Source organism: Pipistrellus hanaki, assembly GCF_964339955.1.
Source record: "Pipistrellus hanaki genome assembly, chromosome: 8".
Classification (NCBI taxonomy): domain Eukaryota; kingdom Metazoa; phylum Chordata; class Mammalia; order Chiroptera; family Vespertilionidae; genus Pipistrellus; species Pipistrellus hanaki.
Window position 1 is genome coordinate 54,961,584 of NC_140510.1, and position 26,602 is coordinate 54,988,185.

Below are 26,602 nucleotides of genomic sequence, written 5' to 3' on the forward strand. Positions count from 1 at the left end.
ATTTTACTAAGGTTTTCACTTATCTGTCATGATACGTTTTGGACTGCTTGAATCTAGAGATTAGTGTCTTTCAAAAATTCTGGGGAGCTTTTAGCCCTTAAGTCTTTCTGTTTTTCCTTTTAATTTTGCTGTAATTTCAGACTTACAGAAAAGCTGTAAGAACAGTGCAAAGCATTACTTTATACATTTATTTATACAAATGATTCTTTCAGGACCATTGGAGATTAGTGGGCAAGATGCTGCCCTTCACCCCAGCTCTTCCGACAGGTCCCACACAGAAGTAAGAGCAGCGTCCCACTGGCCGCACAGGACATGGTCAGTATCAGGAGGTCACCAGCATGCAGTGCTGTCATCCAGTCACAGGCCCTACTCATACTTGGCCTGTTGTCCTAATGCTACCTTCCATCTCCCGAGCAAGTCCCGAGTCCTGCATGTCTCCATGCCTCCTCTAATCTGGAGTAGTCGTATGGTCTTTGCTTTATGGCAGGTCACAAAGTACAGGGAGCTATTTTGTAGTTTCCCTCAGATTTCGATTTTCTGGTGCTCCTCATGATTAGGTTCAGGTGATCCAGCTGGGATGTTGGTACCTAACAGTGCGTTTGAGGCTGTCATTCACTAGTTGGCTTTCTGCTGCACAGAACTTCCCTTTCTTCCTTTTTGTCTACTCATTTTGTGGATTCTTATTTTATTCACGGGTTATAATCCTGTTATTATCTATTCTGGTGCCCATATTGCCCCTTCATGCTGGCTCCTCTGACAGGTCTCCAACATTTTAGAGCCTCTCTTTATTCTCTGTGCAAGAAGATGGTCTGGTCTTTCTTGTGCCCCCTGCCCTGCCCTGGAGTCTGCTGCTACTCCCAGGAGGCCTGGATCCTTTCCCAGAGGTTGGTGTTTAGAAAGCAAATTCTGTGTGCTGGATGTGCTCATTGCTTGTAGGCCTCTCATAGACAGAGCTGGGAAATGGATGTCTTTGTGAACACACCCACCACACAGCAACCATCACACACCACACAACACACACTACACTATACATATCACATAACACCCTTCCATCACCATCTGTGACTGAGGGTGCATATGAGCCAATGAGCTCACATTGATCCCTCCAGTTACAATTCAACTCAGCAGGTTCATTAATTGTCTTTCTTCTGCATGTTTGTATTCCCTCCTTCCACACTGAGATACTCAGCTCCCAGAATGTGCAACAAAAAATAATCTACATACACCTCTGTGAGAAAACCCCACTACCCAGATTTCAGCATTTGTTTAGGGTGTGTAGTCCAGATATAGTCCAAATACCACGTCCCAAAGCCACTTTGGACAGCTCTCACTCCCTCCACCCTGCCCCAGTGTGCTTATTTAATATCTATTTAATATGTGGTTGGGTCATTTGTTTCTGTTTTTATTTCGTTTTTGAGTTTTTCCCTCCTCATCTTTTTTTATTTTGCTTATTTTCATTTTTTGAGTACATGAGATATGAGTATGGTTCCTAAAGTTCTAACTGTATGGGAAACTAGGCTCAGAGAGGTGGCATCCCCCACCCTGCCATACTTCTGTCCTTCCCTGGTCCATCCCAGCCCCACTCTTGGCCTCCTGAGTCCCCTCTGGACAGTTGAGCGAACACATGCACTTAATTTTGCTTCTTTCTTGCGCAACTGGAACTTCCTATAGGTGGCTCTTCTGCAATTGATTTCTCACTCAGCCTGTCCTGGAAACCTCCCCCTCCCTCTACAGAACTGCTCTTCATTGTCTCTGACAGTCCCATCTGCTCTGTCCTCCATTCAGACATCAGGGCAGGTGACAGCATTGGCCCTTAAGACAAGTTCGATGGGTAAGGTCATGCCCATGCGCTTTCCTGTTGTCGGGGTCGTATCTTCAGACTTCCTTTACAGAAGTGATTCCTATCAGATAATAAGAAATATATACCGAGTGGCCAGATTATTATGATATCTCTCTCTCTCTCTCTCTCTCTCTCTCTCTCTCTCTCTCTATATATATATATATATATATATATATATATTTATATATATATATATTTATATATATATATACTTATTATTATTATTATTATTTATTTATTTTTTTAGAGGCCCAGTGCATGAATTCGTGCATGGGTGGGGTCTGGCCAGCCTGGCCAGGGGGTGGGGATGTGGGCAGTTGGCCGGCCTACCTGCTGGTCAAACTCCTGGTTGAGGGGATAATTTGCATATTAGCCTTTTATTATATAGGAAGGATTAGGATATACTACACTGAGTGGCCAGATTATTATGTGTTCAGAGATCATAATAATCTGGCCACTCTGTATAATTCTGTTAGATTCTACCAAATTTTCCTGTATGACGCTTGTACTACCAGCAACATACGAGCATGCCTTGTTCCCACATGGTCTAAAGAGCAGAGGAGGTTACTTATTTTGCCACTCTGATAGATAAAAAATGCAGTTTCAGTGTAGGATCTTTTCTTTTTTTCTTTTATGCATTTGGCCTGTTTTTCTTTAAGGATTTGATTTTTGTTTTCATCATTTTTAAGAGTTGTTACACATAAGTAATATTACCTTTTATCGGTGAGATAGATTGCAGGCAACTTCTCCCAGTTTGTCTATTGTTTTTTGAATTCTTTATAGTATGTATTTCTTTTGCCATTTAAGCCCCTCCACATCATGGTTCAGACTTAAGAATTGCTTCCTTTTTTCTGTTAAGTACATCTGGATTTGAGTTGCAGGCCACATTTTCTTTTGGAGCTCATGTGCTTTCCTTATAGTGAGTTCCCTGAGTCGTGCAGGGTGTGCTCTTATGTGTGTGAGATCTTGATCTAATTTTATCTTTTCCCAAGTGGCTCTTACAGTTGTCCCAGCACCACTGATGAAATAGCCCTGCTCATCACAGTGATGATCATGCCTGGAGCTCCATGAGCCTGGTCCATGGGCCTGGTCTGTCTACCTGGTTATGAGCCTGTCCTACACTCTCTAGCATGGGGCTTCCTAGAATATTTCATGTCTGGGAGGGCTCATGGCTTTTCTCTGAATGCTTCTGTACCCCTCATACATTTGTCTTGTGTGTCTCTGTCTGTTGTCTCTCTCTTCTCCTGGATTCTGACAGATGCATGTTAGTGTATTTCCTCTGCCCCAACCTCTTCCAGCCTCTCTCTCTTCCTCTCTCTCTCTCTCTCTCTCTCTCTCTCTCTCTCTCTCTCTCTCTCTCTCTTTCTTAATTTAAAAAATATATATTTTATTGATTTTTAACAGAGAGGAAGGGAGAGAGATAGAGAGCTAGAAAGGTCGATGAGAGAGAAACATCGGCCAGCTGCCATTGTACATGCCCTTGACCGGAATCGAACCTGGGACCTTTCAGTCCGCAGACTGACGCTCTACCACTGAGCCAAACCAGCTTCGGCCCAGCCTCTCTTTTTGTGGCCTTGTCCTTTTGTGTTGCATTGTGGGTTATTTCCATAGTGCCATTTTACTGTTCACCAATTCTCTCTTCAGCTCTACCTAACTCTACCTAATTGATTACCTCATTCATTTAAATTTTAATTTCTACAAGTTCTATTTGGATCATTGTCAAATGTGCCTGCTTTTTTTTTTTTTTTTTTTTTTATATATTAGTGATAACAGCTACCACATAATTTCATTTGCTCTTACATGTTCCTCAGGTGAAGGCTTGGCTGTTACAGCCACTCCCAGCAGATGAGGACCTGAGCACAGAGGCTGAGGGGCCCCAGGGCTGTGCAGCTACTGAGCGACAGTCCTGGACAGTCACCTGCTTCAGTGTGACCCTTGCATGACACCACTGTTCTCCGGCCTGTGGCTGAGATGTGCTTTGTGGTTAGAGCAGATTTCCTATAACTGAAGTCTGTCTTGACTGAACTTCCACTCCCTGGGTTTTCTGATTTGTGATTTTTGATTGTGACTTTCTGCCCTGAGAATGTTTTACAGACATTCTTCGGGGTTGATAGCACACTTGTGCAGGGCGGATGTACATGTTTCTGCCCAGTGCCAGGGAGGCAAGGCCTGGTCATCTGCAGGCTCATCTTGTTTCTCCCTAAACCTCCTCCAAGTGAACTCTGGTGATGGATTCTTAGAGGATCTTGTTTCTTTCTTGTTTAATCCTCACTTGAGGATATTTTTTCCATTAATATCTAGAGAGAGTGAAAGGGAGGAGGGGAAGATAGAGAAATATCAAGGTGAGAGAGACACATCAATTGGTTGCCCCTGCATGGACACCTATTAGGGCAGGGGAACCTAAGACCCTTTTGGTCTGAGGGCCAATGTTGTAATCATTGAGTAAAACCGGCCAGGGTGGGAGTCTTCTTTCTTGACCTCCCTCCCAGCAGTGGTCAAACCTGGACGTGGGCATGTCTTTCCAGCAGTGCCATTTCCCAGCTTCTCCCCAAGGGAGCCACAGACCCATCGCACTTCCCTGGGCCCCAGTGTGGTCTCCTGTGTGGTGGCCTTTGTGACCCAATGAGCTACAGCCCAGACAGTGGCCCCAGGATAGCCTTAGGGCACCCTTTCCCACTGAACCCCTCCCCCCCAAGTTCTTGCCTTCTGAGAGTTCCTTTACTCTCACTCAGCTCCCGTATAGCAGGCTTGTCTTGCCACCACATGGCTCACCCAGGCCTCTCCATGCACTATCACCAACACTGTGAGTGGGCTTTCTCTTGAGGGCACTTCTTTTCTCAAGAAATAAACTCTACCTGCACATGATGCGAGGCAGTGAGGGCCTGGCCCTGTATCTATTAAACAATGTAGAAGATGTGAATAATTTCTGTTGTTGGCATACTGATAGCTTATGCAGGGTCCAAACTGTTATATCAAAGCTCTATTTTAACAGTCACACTCTGACATAAAGCCAGTCCTGATCTTTGAGTCTTCAGGGAGGAAGGAGAAGGTTCTGGTGTGACCACTGGGCAGATCTGCCTGGAACACTCCCCATGGGCATCCTCTCTGGGGTTCTGCTCTAAGCCTCTTACTTTTATGCTGCTATAATTAGTCACTGACTATGGTAGGGATACTTACATCAGTTGGTTTGTCAAGTGATTGTTGTTTTCAATAAGAGTATATTCGTAAATGAAGTGAATCCAAGCAGAAGGCAGCCTCTGCTGCTCAGCACATCTGTGTACCTGGAAGAGGAAGAGATTAGATAGAGGATAGAGTTTCCGACCTCCCTTTTCCACATTCCTAATCACTGAGCTCACACCTAGCAAATGGACCTCTTACCTCCTGTCTATAGCCCTTAGAATGTCCCAGCAACATGGTGCAGAGGAGCTCAGGGGACCGAGCACTTTCGAGCTATTAGCACTTCCATCCTCACAGGTCAGAACTGGGAGGAATGTGAAACTTTTCTTTAAAGATGAAGATGTCCAGAAGGAGTCTGGTTTGGCCAAGGTCACCCGCTTGTGTCAATCTTGGCAGCCTGGGCCTTGGCAGCCAACGGCCCTGCCTTTCACTGAAGCCCTGTCTCCATTTCGCCAGTGGTGTCCTCAGGGACAGGACATAGTGATGATGCATGATTTCTGTTGTGGTTGCTGCAGAACAGAGCTGAGGGTCAGTGTCTTGAAAGACCACTGCAGAAGAATTAACTGTGTGTCCTTGGGACATGCTAGTGAGACCCCATGGTCCTGGCTCCATGTGCAGTTTTCTGTTTTAGTAGAAGGTGAATGTGCAGGTTTCAGAGTAGTTGACACATGAAAGAATGAATTTGAGTTTTCTCTGCAGCAGCCTGGTGGCCCATTTTTCTCAACAAAACTAAATAACAGCTGAGTGTTTGCTTCAGATGAAGGACAATAGGGGACATTTTTTCTCCTTGGTTTTACTATCTTTTCAGACAGTTGAGGAAGAAAGGGCGAACTGTGAAAGTTGGCATGTGTGTGCTGTGTGGGCATCTTTTGTTTCCTTGGTGAGCACAGTGGAGGTGCAGGTGCAAGGCCGCATTCCCCGAGGGCACGGTTAGGGAAGGCTGGCTGCCTGTTTGCCTCCTGGCATGCAGGGAGAGATAGCAGTTATCCTAGCCTGTGACAGAGTCCTCCTCAGAGCCCAGGGCTGAGGCGGTGATAGCGATGAGTTCTCTTAGGACGAGCCATTGCTGGAGTCCTGATGAGTGTCTTCCAGCTCCATGCCACTCTGCCCAGGGCTCGCCTACCAGGTCTAGTATGCAGTCCATGCCAGGGTGGGGCCCCTAATTGGTCCTCTCCAAGGAGATGGTGCATTAGGCTAGCAGTGAGGATGCATGGCTTCTGGTGCCTTTTGATGGTGACAGTTTTACCTCACTGTTGAGATCCCTCAAGTCTAAACTGAGAATAACTGACTGTGAACTTGTGACTTTGGAGTTTTCATTAGGAATTTTATCGATTTTATCTAACAGTCTCCCCACCCCCCAAGTGTTACTTTAGTGCTTGAGGGAATCACAGGATCTTGGCTTTGGGGACTTGTAAAGTAACTTTTTCTGAACTCTTTGTTCCAGGAGAAGCCCAGAGCCACCTGGGGATGGAGATGGGGATGGGGATGGGAGTGAGGCTGGCCTGGCCTCAGTTCTTGCTATGTCACCCTGGGGAGAAGCTGCCTGTGTCCTCATCTTTGGGGCTGTTATTAGCAAGTCTCGGCATGTTGTGTGAAAATGCAGTGAAAATGTGTTTCTTACTGTTGGTTTAAAACAGAAACATGGAGTCCCCTGTGTTTTTGGAGGCCATCCTGCCCTCTCCCATCGCCGCCACTGCCCCCTACCTGTAAAGTGATTACAGGCCTTGTTCCTAGTCTGTAGTGCTCAGTGTTACTTCCTTCCTTGACTCTGATAGTTCCAGCTTGCTGGCTACTCTCAGGTTTTCACATTCCCCTGATACCAGGAGGAAAGCTAGTGCTGTGAGTGTGGATCAGACAGCTGATGAGGGCTCAGAACAGTTCATCCCACTTTGGGTGTGCCCGTGACATGCTGCCTGAGACAGTAGACAGGCTGGCTGTCTGCAGCCTACCGGCACTGCTGGTGCCAACATTGCGACATGGTGCAGAGCCAGTGTGCCGTCCACACCGCAGTGTTTAATCGCAGGCTCTGAAGGTGGCAGGGTGCTTGAGAGTTCTCGGAGCCTCGGGTGGACCAGGTGCTGCCAGGCTGTGGCCACCAGGTTGCCCAGGGGTTACTACTCTGAGATTCTTTTCTTTGTCTTGAGGACTAACACTGCCTGACCTGGCAGAAAACTTTGAGCCAGGAAGTTTACCCAGGCCTGGGTGATGCCTCTCAACATAGGTAAATACCATCAGCATCTGTGGCAGAGACAAGTGTGGAGTGGTTTGTGATGTGGCCTGATAGGGATTCATTCTCTCTCAGTGGCTGATTCAGCGTGGTGGTGAACACCTTTGCCCTGAACCCAGGCCCATCTTCCTGGGGAAAGGCAGCCATAGGGAGTGCAGCCACAGGTTGGACACTGTGGGCTCCCTCTCCTCAGGTCCCTGGCCCATGGGATCAGGCAGCAACTCTGTCTGTGCTCTCTAACAAGCCACAGGCACAGAGGGCTGTCCTGGACACTGGTTTCTTCTCTCTCTCTCTCTCTCTCTCTCTCTCTCTCTCTCTCTCTCTCTCTCTCTTTATAGGAGACCCATCCCCACCCCAAGGAAAGAATGTCCAGCCCCCTGTCCGAGGCATGGATCCCTTAGCCCTTCCCTGGGAGTCTTTCCTTGGAGCTGAGGAGGGGCCCCTTTGCCTATGGTGGCTGAACGAGGACGTAGAGGCCCAGGAGCTGCTCCACTCAGATTTGTGTGTCCAGGAAGGAGAGGTGGGTAGATGGGCGGGCAGAGCACGGCCATAGACCTGAGAAATGTGGTGGTGCTAGGCCCTAAGGCTCCCGAGCTGCCTGGTGCCACTGTTCTACAGAGGCGTGGGGTTCTCTGGTTTCTGGGAGCTGCCCCAGGGTTTACAGACAGGTGCAACTCTTGGCTCCATCCTTGTCAACAGACAGCTCAGACTTATACTGAGAGTGATAAAGGATCTGAATCTGCTGTAGGTGGAACTAGGAAGGCAGGGTGGGACCTGCCACGCCTGGGTCAGCGGGGAAGGCCCCTTGGGAGACAACAAGGTCAAGGGAGACCCAGGGGGAGTTGGGCTCCAAGGCCTGGGCTGGTTGCCTGGGCCAGGGCTTTAGCAGGCTGGATCCATCTTCCCACCTCGCTATTTAGGTACAAGTTTGTGGTTGAGTCTGATGCTTAAACAAGCATGACTGTACCGTCCAAACCTACAGAGCTTCTTGGGGCCCCTGCTACTGAGGGCAGAGGGTCTGTTTACTCTTTGCCTTAAAGTGATTTTTCTGTTTTGGTCTGACTATCCGAGACAGAAAGCTCCTTAAGAACAGGGCCTGACACTTGGTGCCCAGTCATGCTTGAAGGGTGTTGCGTGAAATCACAGGTCCCTACTTGTTCAGACACCTGCCAGCCCATTGAATGGTGAAGGGCATTTCTTAGTCTATGGCCAGTGTTGGTGCAGGCAGATTAAAGTCAGGGAGGCAGAGGCTTTGGATGTGGCTAACTTATGAGGGGCAGCAGTGATCTTGGTGTTAGGTAACAGGGTGGGGCGAAAGCCCTTTATCTCCAGTCTGTTCCAGAGAAAGCTGTTCCTCAGGTCCTGCTTTGCATGTATCAAGCCTGGCCTGGCCTCTCCCTTTGAATTTTATTTTGACTCTCCTTGCTGTTCCTTAGCCCCTGCCCTACTTACATTAACAAGATGAGAAAGGACAGCACACTCCACAGGAAGAACCCCAAATTAGGAAAACAACCATATATTTACATGACATCTTCCAGAACCCCCTCCCAGTGAGAGGGGTCCTGACAGCTCTCCTCTCATCTGCTCCATGGCAGCAGGGTCGGTCCTTGCTGTTTGGGACCACTGTTTGCTCAATATTTTCCTATCATACTTGAAGTAGCTTCTCCCCAGCGATTGTCCAAGGTCCCTGATGGGGCCAGGAGACTGGATCTCAAACCTGCTGAGTTAGAGTGCTCTATGTCCTCGAGACTGGAACCCAGTGAGGAGTGGGGGTGGGGGTGGGGTGGGGAGCGATGGAAAGCACCCGCACTTCACACGCTGTGACAGACCAGACCCCAGGTCCACTGGCTGATCACTTCTGCCCCTCACATCAGCCTTGCATGTCCGTATATTAATAAGAAAACATTTTGAATTCCCGCATCCCCCCAGGCAGGACAGTTCGCCCTGCAGCTGAGTCATTGCTCTGGGTCTTTGACTGAGGTTAGTAGTTCAGTTTCTACCTGCACGAAGCCGCCCAGGGGCCAGCTGTCAGGTGTCCACCTCTACCATGGAGCCAGGTTGGTGGGCCATTCAGGCCACTCTGGGGAAATTTTGGGTTCCTGGCCCCCTCATGCTGCCTTGCCACAGTCCCCCAGGCTCAGGTGGGTGGAGATGCAGACGGCGGGCACCTGGGAGGGCAGCTTCAGGGAGGGGCATGGTGCTTGCAGAGGCTTTTTACTGCCATGCTTCCATAGCCATGTTCGTGGCCTGAGGTGTGTTTAGCCTGTGTTCTTAGGGAATGCCCACACAACCACCCCAGTAAGCCGAGGGGAGGGGAGGGCGGGCACTGCCCCCACATAAGGCTCCAGAGCTCTCAGGATACTCACTGCAGTGAGTGCCTTGATAGCTTTCTCCCCCTGGGTTGGTACCATACATGTCCCCAGGGTGGTAGGGACTCCTGGCCTTTGTTATCAGATCCGTCCCTAACTCACATGTGACCACCTTCCTGAACCTGTTGGAGGCTGAGGCCTCTTTCCAGACCTGGGAAGATGAACTCCAGGCCCAGAAACTCATCTTTTCCTCACATTTGAATGTGGGACCAGAGGAAGAAATTCAGAATAGAATGATTTCAATCAAAGGTACAAAGCAAGTGGTGTCTTTTTGCTGCTGAGGGCATGAGCTGTAAGTGCTGACTTGGAGCTTGGATGGTACTGCTTCCACGCTAAATTTGGTTGGGTGAGCATTCGTGGCTCGGGATAAACAGCAGTGCTCTGGGGCGTTCACCGAGAGTTCTGAGCCAAGTCTGGCGATCCGTGTATCTGCGTATCGTCTGCTTGTTATGTAATGTAACAACAGGGGTATGAAATAGAAACCGTACGGCAGGCGGGGCAGGGCGGGGCAGTGGAGCGCTTCCTCGGTGAGCGCCGCCGGGAGGGCATGCCTCACCTTTTCTCCACTGTCACAGGCTCATTGCCCCAAAGGACCAGTGCAAAGGGCCTCTGGAAGCTGCAGTAAAGCCTTCCCTGAAGGTAAAGTATAAACTTGGTGTGATGAACACTTTTTAGGGTTCCCATGCTCTGCTATTAACTGAAGAGTATCGTTCTGAGTCATCTGCCTTGCTACCAGGAATCAACCTAAAGCCTTTGAACTGCGAGGGGATGAGCTTTGTGTCACCTTCACAGCCTCTCTGCAAAGGCTTTGGGTTTAAGAGTGAAGGAGATCCATGTTTCAGTAATGAGAGGCAGGAAGCAGACTATAGGCCTCACATACAGACCCATGGGGAGCACAGGTTTGTGGGGCGAGGTTGCTGCCAGCACACAGCAGCTCCCAAACATGGGCACTTGGATGTTCTAGATGTCCTTGGCCAGCCCCTGTGCCACCTGCAGGAAAGCGCTTCATCTCTTCAAGGATACTGGCAACCTCCTCAACACGCTCTGCTTGGACGCACCATGAACATAGATCTCTGTCCTTTTCAAATGTGCCAAGTAAACTCACCTAGGTCAGCAGTGCAACGAGGCTCCCTTGCTGGAAGCAACAGCTGCTGGGCTTCATGGCCATGTGTTTCACTCTTGTCTAAATAAACAAATGCTGGTTGAGCTTCTAGAAGGATCCGCATGCTCCTCCTTCACCAGGAAAACCCCCTGGAAACAGAAACCTTGGCTGGGACCCCACCCTCCAAGGCTGCTGTATAGCCTCATGGAAATGTGACATTCTTATTGGGAAAACCTGTGCTAAATACTACTTGGGTTCTACTGACATCGGTGTCCCCATGAACAAGCCCCGTGAGGAGGGTAGGATCTGTGGCTACTAGTCCCTGTGTGGACCCTTCTCTCTCTGGGTTTCCACACTCTCCTCTATTAAATGATCATATCCATGGTGTGCCTTTCTGGGTGCGAGGCCTCATGCTAAATGCATTCATTAAATTTCTTAATGCTCAAAACATACCTATAAAGATAGGTATGTTTATGACCTGTAGTTTCCAGGTGAGGAAAGTGAGGCCCAGAGAGGGTGAAACTTGCCCAAGGTCATCTCCCAGGTGAGGGCTGTTGCTGGGGTCCAGCCCAGTCAGGGCCTCAGGAGACAGCCGGCTGTCTTTGGCTTCTCCTAGCTCACGATGTGGCCATCTGCTTCGATGGACTCCGGACCTTTGCTAATGCTGCTACTAGGGCCTCATGTTCAGATTGTTGTGAACATTGGAAGTGAGTGGCAGAAATCCTCACAGGATAGAGTGTGACATGTAGAAATGAGTGCCACAGTTCCTAAATCTCTTCCATGGAAGAGAACATGGAAGGCTAAGACATCCTTAGTCCACTTTGCTTGTTCTAAAAGAACTTGAAATACCCACCCCAGCAGGTTGGCAGGACCAGTGTTGCCGAGTCAAGGACTGATTCTCCATTACAATAGGTTGTTTGGATTCAATAGGGAGTCGAGTGAAGTGCCACGAGGCAGGGCACTGAGTTTTCTAGACAAGAGGGACGTTGCTGCAAAGGTGTGGAGGACCTGGCCTTCTGACCACTGGGTTAAGAACCTCTGGCCCTCAAGGCCCCTGAAGTGGCCCTTGGTCATCACTGGGAGGACCTGTCACATCCCAGCCTTAGACCCTGCACAGCTTTGTTTTAAAATATAATCCTCCAGTGAAGAGAGAGGTGTGGAGCAGAGGTCCCTGTCCTAGCACCCTACAGCCCCCCTGGAGCAGTGTGGGACTCCAGCTCTTCCTTCTCCTTCATTTCTTCCCATCAGCAATGTGCTGTCATGGAACAGGGAGGAAGGAAGGGCTGGTTGAAAAACTCTGTAAGAGCTGGTGAGGAGAGATCAGGCTTTTCCACAGCTCCCAGGCTCACTGGGGCCCAGAGCTGTGCTCTTTCCTGTCTGCAGGAGACTCAGTCTGGCTTAATCCACGTTTATAGGCAGAGTCAGAGACAGTAGTGTTTTCTGCTTAGTTGAGGGAAGAGGAAGACACTGGGAACAATGGTTGCTTTGTGAAGAGGAGACCTTGGCCGCTAATCCAGAACTCTACCATGGTGGACATGATCTGTAGCTGCCCAATTCATGCTGTGGCTGTTGAGCACTTCAAATGCCTCTAGTGTGACTGAGGAACTGAAGTTTACATTTTATTTAATTTTAATTAATGTTAGAAACCACACAAGGCCTGTGGCTACCTACAGTGCAGCACCGAGGAGGCTCTACAGTGAGGACTTGCTCTTCAGTTACTATATAATAAAAGCGTAATATGCAAATTGACTAAACGACCAAACAGCAGAACAACTGTCTGGATGATCTTCTGGATGACCACTCTATGACACACACTGGTACCAGGCCAATCAAGCGATTGCACCCCATGCCTGTCGCTTATAGAGGGAGTCGACTGTGGGGGAGAGGGGAGGGTCAGCGCTGCACAGATGGCAAGCAGTGGCAGCGGTGGGTCCAGGGTCAGTTGCCGGCAGCCAGGGCAAGGAAAACCCTGATAGGCCCTGATCACTAGCTAGGCCTAAGGACCCTACTCAAGGGGTCCCGGATTGCGTGAGGGCGCAGGCTGGGCTGAGGGACATCCTCCACCCCCACCCCATGCATTTTGTGCACCGGGCCTCTAGTTTGAGAATATAAGCCTTCATCCTTTTAAACATCATGGTTGGATAAAAAGAGCTGAATCTGTCACTGCTTTGGCTTGATCCCATCCCAATCCACTCAGGGAGTTCTCTTTTGCTGCTGTATACACTGTTGAAAATTACTTAGCCAGAAAGTAAGTGTGGGTCATTAGCCTGGGAAATCTCAGTTGCACTGTGTGGTGGAGGGACCCCTCCTGGTGTCCTCACCTCTTCTGTTTCTGCATTTTGAGCCCCTTAGCTACTGAGGGGTTCAAAGCATCTGTCTGGGATGAGATCAAGCACATGTAGAACTGAGTATCCAGATAAACTGTAATCCTCTGTCCAGGTTGCTCTATTGCTCTGTGCCCCTCACCAAAATGCCTTGGTTTGGTAGTGGCCATGCTACTGTCAAAAAGAAATATTTTTTATCATTGATGTGTTAACATTTGGGGACCACTCATGGTGGCAGGGTGCCACTCAATCCCAATTTCAAGAGGAGAGGGGTTTCCTGACACAGCACATTTTTGAGGAAATAGTATTATTGATAGTATGACATGGTTAAATGTCTGGGAGGTTTTTAGCAATGAAATGAGAATAGTTCTAACATGTTTCATGTTATTAGGCAAATGCCATCTTCAGCCCCTGCAAGTGGACAGTGGTGATGTCCACCCTGTTGGGTTCTGGGTAAGTGAGCTTTCCGATTTTAGGGCTTTGTGGACATGGCATGTGTTTCTGTTCACATGGTTATTCCTGTGCTGTCTCTGGGAGTTAGATGAAGTAGAATTAGAATGGTGAGGTAGAAACAGGACCAGATTCCTCTGAGGATGCTCATAGGGACTTTCCCATGAAGCACTCAGCACAAGGAGACCCCTGAGCTCCAGAGGCAACTGTTGCAGAGGGACTGTGACTGGGATGGTTGCTGGACTCATAGAGTATTTCAGTGTAGACATACTCGAACTTAGGGTGCCTTGAATCTCCCTAAAATGCAAGGCATTAGTGTTATGGTTTCCTACTGTGAGTCAGGCTCTGGAAGCATCTTCTCGCATCCCCATGATGCCCAGGTAGTCTGCCAGCCTCCAAGGAGCCCCACTTGCCCAGAGAAACTAGCCAGATCAGCAAGAAGCCTGGGTCATGTCCCAATTCCCTGTGCTTGTGGACTGTGTAGCATCCTGTTGAGCCCTAGCATGGGCCACTGGAAAGGGGAGTGGCTTTCTCTTGGGAGAGATTCTCCATTGCTTCAGAAGGGGACCCTCAGTGTGACAGTGACCCACAAGCCGATGGCAAGCAGAACACCATGTGTGGTCCACCTTCCAGCCTGTACCTGTGTCAATGTACAAACTGTGCTTGCTCCTGGCTTTGTTACCCTTGTCCCTTATTTAGAAGGGTTCCAATTAGGAGGCCAAAAAAACAGCTCCTTCATCATCCTGTGGTTCTCAAAAAAAGACTGGATTTTCTGGGGGTTGGATTCTGCAGTGGACAGTGTCTGTGTCCTCAGGAGGCCCCTCCTTGCAGGCCCTGAGCTGAGCCCCAGTCTTCATGAAGTTCTTCCATGGCATAGTGGCAACTGAGTGGCACCATGCCCAGGTCTCCGGGATTCATCTCTAAAGTGTCTACCTTCCAAGTAGGTCACTGCCTTGGCTTAGCAGTGATGCCCCTCGTCCCCATTTCAGAGGTTTGGGGGCACAGGGCTTCCCTGGTTGCTCACCCTAGTCCCCGCTCCCGGCAGAGTCCATAGGTCACTGTCAGGCTGAGCGGGGGAGGGGATACCTTGACTGGGACCACCCCTTGTATTAAGTAGCATAAAGTGAATTCCTTTTTTTAAAATAAAAAAGTAAACATAAATAAAAGTTTTGTAATTCTCTTCTTGTTTCCCAAGGGATATCTTTGGGAAGCCATCTACATCACTATCTCATTTCTTTGGCAAGAATAACCAAATATTGAATATCGAGGGAAATTACAGCAAATAGTTCCAAGATCATATGATTTAGGCAGGTCTGGTGAGTGAGATTAACCATTAACCCCATGTTTTCTAAATTTATCTGCTACCCAGAATCTCTGGGCATAGGTGAAACCCTGATCTCTGAGCCCCACTCCTGGACCTCAGGGAAGCCACCTCCAGAGTTTGGGTGTCTGACAATTACCCAGTTCACTGTCCCCAAGCCGATTGGGATGCATCGCTGAGGTTTGTTATTTATTGACTGTTCAAGGAAAAAGAGCCAGAAATGATCAGATAAAGGGAAGCCCTGAAAAAACAGCATGGATTCTCTTAAATGCCAGCCAGCGTTGTGACCCTGATCCCAGGAAACCTTACAAGATATCTGAGGCCACGGGAAATGTCATGACCTTTAGACAGTGCTCAGCTCGTTGTCTACCTTTTAAAAAAGGGACAATAAGCAGTGAAACAAGAAGTGAAGAGAAGCCAGGCAGTGGGGCTCTGGGACAGGACTTGGGCTGGCCCACCATGGCTGTTGGCAGGGACCCTGCAAGGGACGGATAGTGAAGGCTTCCTTTGGATAACACCCACGTCCATTCCCAAGGCACATATGTGACCATGTCTGCCATGTGTGCTAGATGGTGACACGGACACGTGCAGATGTGCATTCTGCGCATGACTGCTCTCTGTACAAGTGGAGTGCTTGGGCCATAGCTCCTGATGTCAGTCTGCTTGGTCTCCTGCTTGAACGTCATCCTTTCCTGCCTGGGACCTTGGGCAATCCTTGAACCTCTCTGTGCCTCATCTATAAAATGGGAGCATTGGGGATGCTGGCAAGTTCAGTTTTCTCTTGAGTGAAAGTTATGGTCAGTTCGTATGAGAGCTTGAGGCTTGGTTGGCTATCATTTAAGGGAAAGACTGTCAAGGGGGCCTAGTGGGAAGCAAATGCAGTGGGAGTTTCGACAGAGCAGGGAAGCTTCCCCAGAGTTCTCACTTCCCAGTTCCTAGGATGCTCCTTACTGGTGTCAGTAAAAGGTGGCTGTGGGAGACACGGGTAGCTGATTCTCCACTCTGTTCACACAGAAGATCATTGGGAGTGAGTCTGTTGCTGTTCTTGATTCTGGTGAGAACATTTTGTGTAAGAAATGAAATGTGGCTTCACGTGACAGTGAGAACAGAGCAGCTTTGGAGAGGTGCAGGCATGGAGGCTGCAGCCACTTCAGAGGACCCACAGATCTGTGTTCTTTTCTCTAACCATAAAGTGGTAACTGTTTGTTGGAGGAAATGCTGAAAAGAATAAAACATTTGAGGATGGGGAAAATTTCCTTTTAATCCTGTCACTGGTTTCAATGCCCTGAGCATGTCACTATTTCCTTCCAGTCCACTGCCATGTCCTTGTCCTGTCTTGTTGGTTCCAGCATGACTGGTCCCTTGATGAATGCTAGATTTGGCTATTTTGCATTTTACTCTTTATATTTTATAAATATTATAGGGTACGCTTTGCATTGATCAACGGCATAAGAATTGCCTTGGTAGGTGTTGTCCCAAGTTGGGCTGACAGTTGCTCCACACTGGGCAGGTAGAGTCTTTGAGGTTAATTTTGGGTAAGAATAGGAATAGAGCTTTTCTGACCCTCTGGCCTTGTTCTGAGGCTTACCAGTATTGACCAGGTGACCCTCCCAGTATTTCTGAGGGAGATGCTAAGAAGCAGGGGCCAGAGCAAGGCCCAGTCTTCCAGCTTATCCCTTCCCTCTCGTGCTCCTGCCCTGGGCAGGCTGAGTCCTAACAGCTGCCTTTTCTGTGCCCAGCTCTGCTCTCTCGCCTGAGCCTTGCTCATGATGGACTTTGAGTCACCTGTGAACATTGTTCTGCATCCTTAACTGTCTCTACCCCTGTTCTCCCCATCCCGGAAGAGACAGCCCCACCCACCCCAAAACCCTGGCCCGGACATGACTCTTCTCTTTCTCTCCACCCTCAATATTTCATCAGCTTCCCAAATGTACTTATCCTTTCTAAAAATTGTTTAATTCCTGTGCTTTATTCTGGTCCTACTGAAGCTCTGATTTCCCATTATCCTATCCCACAGCTTCTAGAAGAACCTTTCTAAAATGCATGTCTGACCAGTGGGTTGCTGTCGTCCCTGGTGGCAAGGACAAGTCCCTCCATGACTCACTCATTTTTCCGGCCTTAGGGCCTTGCTCACCTGCGTGGGGTGGTACATGCATGGTTAGTGGGGTCCTTGCCTCAGCCACCTGGGTTATAGAGTACATGAACGTGACCTAAACCACTCAGCCGTTTGGGAGGGCACCGTGTGTGGTAGGACATGGAGGGTGGGGGATAGAGGGGATAACTTGGATGGCCCATCTCTTTCTAGAAATGTCTTCTAGTACATTTGCTTCCTTTTTTCTTACTGCAAGTGGATCATTGAAATCCTTCTGTTGCTTTTAGCATCCAGGGCCTGTCTGGTGCTTAGCAAGCACATCCTTGTAATGAATATTTTCCCATTAAAGTCTTTTGAGGAAGGGTGGAGCCAGTATTCCTGTCTTCAGGGTGTGCATGCCACTGAGATGTGCTAGGATACACACCTGAGCTGTGTGTCCAGGTGACACAGGTCAGTGTCCCAGTACAGGGTGTGAATGGCCTGAGAGGAGGGTAGTCGGGTGAGGCAGAGGTCAGGGCTTGCAGGCCAGCTAGTTACTCTTATTTCCTGTCTAGCTCCTTTTTATTAGAAAGAGTAATCTCTTTAATGAAGTTTCCTGTTTATTGTTTGGATGGTAACTGAAGTTGAAAACGTTCTCTTCCCGCTAGACGCCTGAATGGGCTGTGCTCATGGACTGGCTTTTAAATGAGATCTGTCCACCCTAAGTCCCCATGAAGCACAGCTTCCCTGGCTCCTGGGAACTTGCTTTCGTCCCAACCCTATTCCAGAAAAGAACAAGAAAAAAAGAAAGAAAGAAAGAAAGAAAGAAAGAAAGAAAGAAAGAAAGAAAGAAAGAAAGAAAGAAAGAAAAAAAATAACAGCATCTTGTCCACTCCCTGCCCCATTCAGTCACTGGTCCTCACATGGGAAATGGCACACCCTTTGACCTGGTCACACCCATGAACTTGGGTGTTTATGTCCAGATGGCATACTCATTTGCTCTTCTGAATGTAAAAGTGCTCATTTTAAATAAGGGTGAGAGGGTGTGTGTGTTTTTCAGACCCTGCCAAGTGGCCGAGGCTGCTCTGTTTTTTTTTGTGTTTTTTTTTTGCTGGGACTGCCTGGTCAAGGCTGCCTGGCAGATTTCTTGGCTCAGCCGAGGCCATTGGTATTTACCCGCAGTTGACATTCTCATTGCAGATGCTCTCAAAGGCCTTTACGTCAGGCCTCTGACAAAGAACAAATGCTGAAAGAGTCTGTGTTCCTGCCACATAAGAGCAACAGCCAGAGCTCTTTGTTTACTGCCAGGCCAGGCCTGGGGCCTCAGGACCTCACTGTGACTGTGGTCCTAAGCCTTGCAGGTGTTCTAGAAAAGGCTGCTGCCCGAGTCTCTGCACATGCTTTGCAGCACCAGCATTGCTGAGACGGGTGCCTCCCAGGGCTGAGGGCTGTGTGTGTCAGAACACCCCATGTTCAGCCCCACTGCCTTGGGGTGAGGACTGCCCTGTGCTCCTCCTGCCAGGAATGCATGGGGGTCTGCAGACAGGGCTGCACTGTGATTTCCTCAGAACTAAGGTTCTGTTTCCTTGCACATGCAGCTTGCCACTTCCAGGAGGAGGCTCCAGCCTGAGTTAGGAGCTATCTATCGGGAGCTTAGGCCCTTTTTCTAGAAGAAGCTGGCAGAAGTTTTAAATCTTTACGATATTTAAAATGTGTGGCCTTGGAGAAGAAAATAAAAAGCACCCACATGGATGTCTCCAGTGTATCCTCCCCCCACAACCTGCCAACCAGCGATGCACAGTAGAATTAACCTAAATTAGGAAGATAATTGTTCCCATGTTAATTGTAGGTTGTCCTTTAAAGCTGTTTTCAGTTGTGAGGTCTCAGCAGCAGGCTGGCGCTGGGCCCAACCCTGCCTTACCGAGCATCTGCTCCCCTTAGAGGCCAAGCACCAGAAAACTGCGGTGGAATTTGGTCACTTCCCGAGTCATCTATTGCTCCACCCTTTCTAGATGATGTTCTTCTGAAGTCCCCACTGTTGACTGCATGTCCCTCAGGCCTCTGCCCTTGCCTACACCCCAGGACAACCCTCCCAAAGTGCTGAAAGGCTCGCTCTCAGTCGATATAAACAAATGTTGCTATTTTTAGTGTGCTCCTCAGCGTCACAGCTGTTATGGCCTGTGCACTCACTGCAAGGACCCCAACCCTACACTTCGCCTTGGTCAGCAGAGCCAGCTCTGGCAAGCCTGTGATGACCTTAAACCTTCTTTCCTTGCTAGTTTCAGGTTTCTCATAAGGCCCTCTGGCATAGGCTATAGGCTTCACCACAAAATGGTGTTGTCAGAGCCTAGAGGGTGATTCTGTGATGGTTCTTCTTCCTTGGGAACTTGGGTTTCTGTTTGAAGGTGCTCAGGTGGAATTTGTTCATTTTATCTAAATCTTTACTTTTATAGCTATGAAATGTTCATGATATTTTTTTATCTTTTGAAATATCTACTGAATTTGGAGTTATGTATCCTTTTTTATTTCAAACATTATATATTCTTCTTTTGACCATTTTTTGTTAAATTTTTAAGAACCAATGTTTGATGTTATTCCCTTTTTAGTTTGCTTTCTAGTTTTTAAATTTCCGCTCTTCTACTTTCTTTGGCTGTCATCTTGTATCATTCCTAACTTCAGAGGTTGAATTGCAGCCCATTAGTCCTCAGCCTTTCTCCTATATAGGCTGCACATTGCCTTGAAGTCCAGTATGAGGCATATCCAACAGGTGCTGGCACCTAGTATTTTCATATTCATTCTGGTTTTTGAAAGTCGTGTTGATAGGTGTACTCCTTTGGTATAGTATAAAGAGAGGGCACTTCATCTCCGGGATGTTTTTTCTGAAAACACAAAACCCCATGAAAAAAAACATCAGGTAAATCCAACTGAGGGACACTCCACAAAATAGCTGACCAGTACAGCCCACAGGAGCCAGAGGAGACATGGCCACTGAATGTTAGGTGGGCTCCTGTAGCACACTGAGGGAAAACTCAGAAAGCTACATGGAGTATGGACTTTAACTAATGATAATGTATCACTGTTGGTTCATTAATTGTGACAAGTGCACCATCCTGTTGCCATGGAAATAGGATTCTTCCATGGTGTCATGAGAAAAATATTTCAGGGACCCATATGTACGAGAATGAGGTGTGGTGGTAAGATTTATTGGAGCAGTAAGAAAGGACTGCCCCCAGGTGCCTAATGTGTCATCCACCACCAGGTGGCTCAGCTCAGTTCTCCAGAAGAAGTAAGTCCTGGGCCTGGTGAGCATTGAGCATAAGTGCCCACCAGGAGGCTCAGGATACAGAACTGTGATGCCATCACCTTGGGCTCCAGTAGTCCAACATAGTATCTGCTCTCATTGGCTAGCTGTTCCTGGCTGCACTCCAACTGGAGCTGCGCTGCCACACCCGGGCCCTTGCGTGGACCCAACTTGGACCTGCACTTAGAGCCTCATGGCTGCTACTAAGAGAGAATGCAGGCAAACCAATGGAGGAACTGATAAGTGCTACTGAGTAGGGCCTTTGTTAAGCTTTGATTATATTACCTCAGGATTGGAAGAGAATAGGCTTTCTTTCAAACTATCCAATCTTTTCCCTCATCCTTCACAGACTTATATTGGGCCCTCTCCCTTATCCAATACAATCCTTTCCTCAGATTTTCCCAGGCTAGACTCTGCCCATTTATGTTGCTGTTTGACATCTACTGCCCATGCCTCAAAGTTTTGCCTCATCCCTGCACTGTTTTGGTTTCTTCATTGCATAGTTCTCCCTTTATTGTTTATTCCTCCCCTATAGTGCAGGCAAGTGGAATGCTTGTCCCCTGGGGAGATGGGAAAGCCTGTCCTTCCTCCCTATATGGGGGAAAAGGGAAATGAATCTCTTTAGTGGGGGTTCAGCTTTCACCTGTGGTGTCTGACGCAGTATCTTCCAGACTTAATCAGACTTAGGCTTAGCTAGTTTTGTTCCCTTCTCTTTTGTTAATATCGAACTAGCTGCCTACACTGACAATCCTAATGTCAGGTGTTAACAACACCCAGTTCTCCTGTAGTGCACAATCCTCAGCACCTGCAGTGCTCACATCATCTCCAGTCCTGTGGTGTCCCGGTGCAGGTGCTCTTTATTCCCTGCTGCATCCCTCCTTCCTGGTCCCATTCTTTCCACCTGATGCACATCCCTCAAGAATAGTGTTAGAAGGTCTAGTGATGATAAAATGGCTTTGTTTATCTGAAAAAATGTCTCTTGCCCACATTCTTGAAGGATCATTTAAAACATCTCAAGAGGACCTTTTCCCCCCACCTTTTGCAACAGGTAGGGTGTTCTTCCTGTCTGTGGCTCCTGTGGTTGTGGTGAAGTGAGATGCCTGCACAGTAGTTGTCCCTCCCATGTCGGCCTGTTCTGACCGCTAACATTGTCTTCATCATCACAGTTTTGTGCAGATGTGTTAGTATGGACACACCTTTGTCTCTTGGTATACGTTTTCCTTCTGTGCTTGTGAATTTGTGATTTTATCAATGCTAGAAGCCCTCGGCCAGTGCTTCTTCAAACATTGTATCGTTTTCTTTGCTTTTTCTGCCAGAGGTCCTGAGTAAACAAATGTTGTGCCATCACATTTTACTCTATATGTTTTTTGCCTGTGTCCAGCTAATTTCTTCACAACTACCCTGTCCTTCACTTAATAGCTTCGTTGGTTACAGGTTCCAGAATGTTTATTGTGGCCAACCACTCTGAAACTGTTTTGTCTTTGTCCACCTTCTTGGGAATTTCACACAGAGGAGTTTGGAACAAGTGTGTCTGAGGTATTGTGGCTTGCTTTCTTTAGGTGATACAAATGGTTTCTCACTTTGTCCCCATCTCATGGGATGTTGGCATAGTTACAAATGAAAGCGAATACAGTACAGTGTATGTTTACATATGGCATGTTCTGTATTGTTTTTACCAAAATGTTTTCTTTCCATGGTTAACAAAATAGAGCCAGGGTGCATCTCAGGTGATAGGAGGAACTTTTATCAACAGTGACCAATTTCTCAGCTGATAAGCCTGAAATCCCAAGTTCCTGGAGATAAGTGTGCTCTGGAGAGAGATTTAAGGGCCCTGATAGTGAAGGTTCCTGAGGTGGGCTGACCATGGTCCTTGGCCACAGTATAAGTTCTGGAATGTGTGGAGAGTTACATTCCCACTTTAAAAAAGGCTGGAGAAACCCAGCGAGAAGAATTTGCATTTGTTCTTTTTCCCAGGAGAAATATCTCTAATTATGCAGCCAAACTTCTCTGCTGGGGAGGACTATGGAAACATTTTCACTGATTAGCCTTCTTCCAGTTTCTTCCTTGCAGCCTGGCTGGGTGGGGTTAATTCTGGGTCCCATTTGTCACCTACTGGCAGGAGGCACAGTGGGTATTTCACTGGAGATCTGCAGCTAATGACTTTGCTTCTTTTTGTGTGTGTGTTCTCTCCTCCCTTTGCCTCTGTAACACCTATCCTCCTGGTGGGACATTTTCCTTCATCCGTGGTCCATCTGGGAGCCAGGACTCTGGTTTCTGTTGGGACAGTGGAGGAGACTGACTTTGTTGTAAGCATGGTCAGTCTGCATCCAGCTTTGCAGCTCAAATAGAGGGAACGTTGCCCAATTTCTTTGCACCTCGCTCTTTCTCACCTGTTAGATGGGGGTAACAAAACCTACCTTATGCATTTGTCATAAGGCTTAAGGGATTGAGTGTAAGCTTGTAGTTTAGTGCCAGGTAGACAGTTTGTTCATTGATTCATTTAATAATTCATTTGTTTAGTCACTGTTTTCAGCAGATAAAACACAGTCTCTTCTGAAGGCACAGATCACAGGCCTCACCCTCTAGGAGGCAAGTCTCCAGGGGACTGCAAATCATGGCTTTATTTTTGCAAGTAAAGGCCATTATTACACTTGAATTTGAAAGTGCTCTGAGATCTAGAGAGGGCACAGGGCCTGTGGGCCACTGCCGCTGAGCAGTCACCTCCCAGCTCCTTTCCCTGCCTGGGGATATGGCCACATACCTGCCCTGCCCTTCTCTCCAGTTTCCAGACTTCTCTACAATTGCTCCTGAATCAGTCTTTCCCTATTGAAGAGGCTGCATCAGTGTTAGGGGAAGGGAGGTGGTTGTAGAGGGAGGATCGAGAAGCTTCTTAGAAGGTAAGCTAAAGCAAGCCAAAACCTTCAGCAAGTTACTTTGATACATAGTAGGAAATATGTCTCCATACTCAAAAATTTTTCTTTGCAAATTAGACTGTCAAGTATTTTTAAAAGCTGCTTAAATGCTGTGGTGGCAGGAATCCTGGCTGGGGAGGCACTTCTCAGCTGACTGCCCTGGAGGGCTCACTCAGAGTTAAGTGCACCACACCTTCCTCACCCCTGGGCTTGCCACTCTCTTGCTGATCTGTTTTCTCTCTTTCCCATCTGTGTGGAGGGTTTGATAACATAATGGTCTGAAGCTGTTGCTGAGCACAAATTTATTTCTCAGAAACCCCAGTCTCCAGGTGGCCTTAGCCGGCAGAGAACTCGGCGTGGAGATTGTCCTGTTGGGAGAAGAGTTGTCTTATTTGTGTCCGCCAGACTTGAGAACCCGAGTGTTTGGAGTTAGTTAAGGCCAGTGCTCCTGGGGAACGTCCCTGCGCAGGATGCAATTGCTGGGAAAGCAGCAGTGCATTGTGTCCAGTGCTTTGGGGGCGATGTGGGGACGCAGAGGCAACCAGGCCAGGGCTTTGGGTGCAGAGTGCAGGCCAGCTACGTGCAGGGCTGCTCTTCTGCTTTAGAGGACCCAGTGATGCCGACTGTGTGACCCGCACGGCATGGTGGCCCTGTGGTGGGATCAGAGGTGGGTCTCCCTATGCTATTAGTGTCAGCTTTGTGGAGACCTTCAGTGTGCTCTTTCCCACTCCATCTGTGTATGGCTCTTTGGGGTGTGGCCTGTGTGCCCACTTGGACCTGCACTTGGCTTTGACAGAGGCCCTTCTCCCCTGTGCATCTTCCCTCCCAGCCTTGGGCCCTCATCCTGTGCCTTCAGGAAGGCCTGATGAGACAGAGAACAGGAAAGAAATTACTGTGCCCATTCTCAGGGGAAGCTTGGAATGCCAATCCTGACTGGCGTGCTGTCTCCTGGGTTGGTTGGCTCCCAAGCCCTTCCATGGTTCTTCCCCTCGGAGAAGTGCACCCAGGATCCCTTCTGACTGCTTGTGGTTTTCCAGCCTCATGTGCTGCCCTCCCACCCCTCAGGGCCACCTTCCCTGCACTGCATCTCTGTCAGCCTGCTGTGCCTTGCACGTGCTGTTCCATCTGCCTGGACGGCCCCCACCCCCACCACCTATAATAGAAAGTTCTTGCTTACCTCCTTCTCTGGGAGGCTTTTCCAACTGAGGCAGGCGATGTGGGGCTGTGTCTTCCTTGTCCCTTGGGTGACACTAGGCACCATAGGGGATTTCTGGGGCCCCTCATCTTGTCACCTCCCCATGGGCTCCTGGAAGGCTGGGATCCTGGTGTGCGTGGCACTGAGATGCTAGAAGTAGGACCAAGGACTGAGGTTAGAGCTGGTGTATAAGGGCATCCACGCCCAGTGTCCTCAGCCCATGCATGCATTCACCAGCTGAGCAGGCACAGGGCTGGTGGTCACTGCCACTGCCTCTTCACTCTGGTCCCCCTACCCCCCCTATCCTGTTGCTGGTTGACAGGACTAGTGTCCGGCATTTCTTTGTGCTGTGGTCCTGCCAGCGCTGCCGCACTTAGGAGCCCAAATGTGTGCCTGCATGTGGAAGTTCAGACCAGCAGCGCCTCCAGAGCGAGGGGAATGTTCTCCAGTGACTCAGCAAGCTTGGGCTCTGCCATTTCTGTGGGAGCGGTGCTGGGACAGTGATGAATCACTTGCTTGCCTCTTGATTTGCGTCAATCAAACCACATGTGAAGAAAGCAGCAGTGAGTGAGGCTTTGCTGGCAGCCTGGAGTCCAGCGCGGGGACACTCGCCAGGGACAGCCACAGAGGGCCGGCCGCTCACCCCGGTGGTCCAGGCTGCAGGCTGGGGTGGCTTCCGCGAGCTTCGCCCCCACCGTCCCCGCCATTCCCGCCAAGCCGCAGTGGTAATTTCTCTCTCTCTCTCTCTCTCCTGGCCACTCTGTCCTGGGCGAGGGACGCTTTCAGTCATGGGAGTGTTAGCAGCTTTCTTCTCTGACATTTCACAGAATTGTCCTAGACGTGGCTCTTTGAAAAAATTCCTTGTAAGACAGACTCATTGAGAAGGCGTGTCACTGCTCCCTGCCCCCATGATAACCCAGAGACCTGATAGGGAGGACGTTTCCAGAGCAGGAGGGCAGGCCTAAGAGCAAGCCTGGGGAGACTGTTTGCAACACAGTTTGTTCAAGCAGATGCTTCAGGGACTGTGAGCCTTTCCCCGTCAAGGTGTATCCTCCATGTGGTCCCAGGAGCCGTGCCAGGGGAATCGCAGAGATTCCTGTGGCATCACCAGTTTACTGTTTGCTTTGTTTGAAATAGGCAAGTTAAGTTTTTATTTTTTAAGTAACTTTTACGGTATTATTATAGTTTAAATTGTAGCTGATATCCTAGTTGCTTGGCTAATCACAGCTATGGTTGCATCGTAGGAGGATATTGCCCTCACCTTCCCAATGTCCTCTTCTCTCAGTGAACCCCTACCTTAGCCCTGGAAGCAAGGCAGAGCTCCAGGGCACTTTGGCAGAGATCAGAATTGTATGTAGGTGCAGCTGCTCTAGGGAATCAGAGAAACTTAGTGCGGGTGAAGTCTTCCGAAGTCTCTGAGTATAGTGTGGCCTTCCAGAATTGTAAGCAACCTGCAGACAGCTAGTAAACACCAACCGAGCAGCCACCACATGGACAGAGTAACACTGGAGTCCAAATCCAGCCCTGTCCTGAGGTAGCTTTCAATTTTTTATTATGGAAAATTTCTAACACAAAAGCAAAAGAAGTGAGGATCAGGAATGACCAGATGGCCATCCTCAACTTCAGCCATACCCAGCTGCGGCCAGTCTGTGGCCCTTCTTCCTCACTGGGTGTGTGCACGTGATTATAAAAGATATCATTACCACAACTGAAATGTTGGCACTTTAATGCTGTCAAGTACTTATTGTTTAAAACTTCAGTTGTATCAATATTGCTTCATATTTTTCCTGGTTGTTCAAGGGTCAACTGAGATTCATATACGACTTCTCTCCCCTTCTCTCTTTGCTTGCAGTTTTTAAAAAATCTATTTATACATACATTATTATGTTAGTTTCAGGTGTATGACATAGTGATTCATCGTTTATATACCTTACAAAGTGATCACCACAGTAAGTCTTTAATGGGCTTGTTGACTATTTGTATTTTTATTTTTGGAGAGATGTCTACTCAAATCTTTTGCCTAACACTTTCAAATTGGGTTATTTGCCTATTTATTATTGTGTTGGAAGGGTTCTTTCTATATACTAGATACAACTCTTCTATCAGATCTGTGATTCATTTTCTGGATGGTGACGTTTGAAGCACAAAGGTTGTTAGGTTTGATGAAGTACAGCTTATCTGTTTTTTTCTTTTCTTTCTTGTTGATTTTGGTGTCATCAGAATTATTTATTAAAGTCAAATTGGATAGAAAATTACAGTGCAGGTCTCCTCCTAGGGCTGCTGGCTTTGACTTGGGTAAAATGTGAATAAATG

General features: G+C 48.3%; 1 protein-coding gene across 9 annotated transcripts in view; it reads left to right on the top strand.

The window, feature by feature from the left end:
* Nucleotides 1–26,602, top strand: part of HDAC4 (histone deacetylase 4) — a 227,139-nt gene that overhangs the window by 60,884 nt on the left and 139,653 nt on the right. The window contains exon 1 of one of the 9 annotated variants that reach the window (XM_084892693.1): nt 24,834–25,014. The exons of 7 other annotated variants lie outside the window; for them this stretch is intronic. The gene's annotated coding sequence lies outside the window, so the exon portion shown is untranslated. Of the gene's footprint in view, nt 1–24,833; nt 25,015–26,602 lie in introns of those variants that run through there. One more of the 9 variants, XM_084892692.1, reaches the window with a different exon arrangement.